Source organism: Primulina huaijiensis, chromosome 7 (assembly GCF_012295235.1).
Source record: "Primulina huaijiensis isolate GDHJ02 chromosome 7, ASM1229523v2, whole genome shotgun sequence".
Taxonomy (NCBI): Eukaryota; Viridiplantae; Streptophyta; class Magnoliopsida; order Lamiales; family Gesneriaceae; genus Primulina; species Primulina huaijiensis.
This window is the reverse complement of record NC_133312.1, coordinates 7,139,470-7,142,454: the sequence shown is the minus strand read 5'-3', so window position 1 is coordinate 7,142,454 and position 2,985 is coordinate 7,139,470. Positions and strand designations below refer to the sequence as shown.

The 2,985-nt window shown below is 31.9% G+C and overlaps 1 long non-coding RNA gene across 3 annotated transcripts; it reads left to right on the top strand.

Moving 5' to 3' along the window:
- The first annotated feature begins 719 nt into the window (after positions 1-719).
- Positions 720-1,924, top strand: LOC140981542 (uncharacterized). Of its 3 annotated transcripts, XR_012176097.1 has the most exons (3): positions 720-890; positions 1,009-1,055; positions 1,702-1,924. It is a non-coding gene; the product is annotated as an uncharacterized lncRNA (long non-coding RNA). The 3 variants fall into 3 exon arrangements; XR_012176098.1 differs by lacking the exon at positions 1,009-1,055; XR_012176096.1 differs by lacking the exon at positions 1,702-1,924 and having other exon boundaries at positions 1,009-1,270.
- Positions 1,925-2,985: the final 1,061 nt, after the last annotated feature.

Here is a 2,985-nt window from a genome sequence, read left to right as displayed (position 1 = left end):
TTGGGACTTTTGTATTCAAAAGATGCTAATCCAAGTATAATTGGTTATGCCGATGCTAGATACTTATCTGATCCACACAAGGAACGTTCCCAAACTGGATATGTATTTACTCGTAGAGGCACTTCAATTTCTTGGCGTTCACAGAAACAAACGCTTGTAACAACTTCATCAAATCATGCCGAGATTATTGCACTACATGAAGCAAGCCGCGAATGTGTGTGGTTAAAATCAATGACCCAACATATCCAAATCTCATGCGGATTATCATTCGACGAGAAGCCTGTGATACTATATGAAGATAATGCTGCATGTGTTGCTCAAATGAAAGAAGGATACATAAAAAACGACAGAACTAAACATATTCCTCCTAAGTTCTTCGCATTCACCAAGGAGCTTGAGAAGAATAAATGTATTGATGTTCGTCACATTCAATCAAGTGAAAACTCATCAGATCTCTTCACAAAGGCACTTCCTACGACAATATTCAGAAAGCACATATATAATATTGGGATGCGCAATCTACGAAATTTGTGAAGAATTGTTCGTGTCAACATGAGGGGGAGTTTACGTGACTGCACTCTTTTTCCCTTACTATGGTTTTTATCCCAATGGGTTTTTCCTAGTAAGGTTTTTAACGAGGCAGTATAAAAACACGTAATGTATANAGTTTGAAATTTTTAATTTTTGCCGTAAATTTTTTACTTTTTCACACCACAAATTAAAATACAAGGGATTCAAGTTTACTACTCATTTCCTTCGTTCCATAAACCAAAAACTGAGAGGAGAAATGAGGGTTCTTCATCCTTGACGCTAAAAATCACCCCCACAAACAACTAGTTCTTCATCAAATTGAAGGCATATCCTGGCTCTACACGGAAATTCCATAATAGGTATGTAAATAGTTGATAGAATTCTTGTCTCATATGGTGTAGTTGAAAAGGTAGGATGAGTTTTGAAATTCATTTTTACAAATTAGGATAATTGATCTAATTATTTTGGTTTTCACAGCCTAGAAGCAAGCAAATCTATTCCCATATCGTTCTTCGGCTGGGATAGTAAGATAAATCATTCCCTTGCTGCTCACATGAGGCATAAGATATATGTTGAGTTCTTTTTGAATCATAGTTCCTTTTAAATGCTTTAATAAAAAAGAAATTTCATGTTTATGTGTTTAATAATGTTGGAAATTAAATTTAAATATGATATATGTCATTTGAAAGGAATTATGAATATTTATCGAAATGATATCATGAAATTTGAAGGTTATGCACATCATGTGTTTGAAAGAAAGTTTGAAACTTTTGAAGTTATGGCATGATGGATTATATGATAAGGGTATTGAATGCCTGAAAGATAATAAAACCACAATATAAATGAATGGTGGTGAATGCCTAAAAGATGGAAAATCCACAACCGGCGAATACCTGAAAGATGGAAAACCAGCCATATGATATGTTGGCCAACTAAAATGAATAATGAAATGAAAGAACATTGAACTATTGATGATGAAGAGAATGTAAGGATATGATTAAGCTTGTGACGCATAATCATATTGTGATTTGTCAACGATAGCTTTAAAACATACATTTTAATTCATTTTAAAACATAAACCCACCTACATGATCTTTGATTGAAAATGTGCAAAAATATTGGCTCAAAAATGGTTACAAGTTTGCTCAAATTCGGACAACGTTTGGACAGAACTTCGACTCGATATTCAGGCAGCACTTTAGCTAGAAAATGATGCAAAACTTCGTCCCTCCCTTGGCAGCTGGTGCTCGAAAATATGAAGTTTTTGGAGCGATTGTGGTATGCTTTCCTCTTGTCTTTGAGCCACTATTTATAGGCAAAGGATAGGATTGAAGTGCTGTGTGTTCAAACTCTTTTAAATGTCATAATATCATCTTAATGTTGTTTCAATTCATTCCTATTTAGCTGATTGTGTCCCTTGGAATTTTCGAATTTTTGTGTTTAATTGTGCCATAATTTTTCAAGACTTCACAAATAACATACTTGAAATAGATAATTGTAGGTATTTTATATTTAAAACGTGAATCATTTAAAGTTTGAAATTAAACAATATTTCAATTTACTTGTATTATTAATCTAGCATCAATTTCAATTTTTTATAGCAAAATAAGAAGGCTTGTTTTTCACATTTAAGAGTTAGGATTTTAACGATGATCTCCTCCCCTTTACATAACATACTTAACACAAAGTTATAATTTTTTATTTTTAGTATTTTCAAATACTTTGCTGTTTGATGTTTATGAAATTCAAATATGGGAATTTGAAAATCCCTAATGTTTTCAAATATCTTCATTTCATAGCATCAAAAAAACAAAAAATTCCTTTACATTCCTGATGCATGGGGTTGGGCCCGGGCTTTTTTTAAAAATATTATTATTAAAAAAACAATTCATTAAAATATTGTAAAATGAAGATGATTGTAAAAATATTGCAATCTGTAAGTTTCTTTTCCGGATTCTATTTTTATTAAAAAAAAAAAAAAAAGACAAGGGGAGTCACGGATTCCTAGACAGTCTGTCACGGATTCTATTTTTTTTTTTAAAGACAAAGGGAGTCACAGATTCTAGACAGTCTGTCACGGATTCTTATCCGTGACTTTTCCTCTTTAAATAGAAATGCTCTTCTCCTTGAAATAACATGTATTCTTTCCATTTCATCTGCCCAAAATATTCCTTCATCCGATTCATTCTCGCAAATTATTTCCTTCCTCCGATTCATTTGCGTAAAATCCTTCTTTTCTCCATCGGCGTTGTATTAATATTATTTGTTGATTTTATCATCCATTTCATTCGAAGAGGTGTTAAAAGGTAATGTTTAATTTCCTTGATAATATTATAAGTATATATTAAGCAGTAATATTTTTTATAATGCTTTTCATTTATTTCAGATATTAACATCGTCCGTTGATATTACTACAAGTTCCGTATAACTACGTTTGAGAAGGTAATTTAAGTA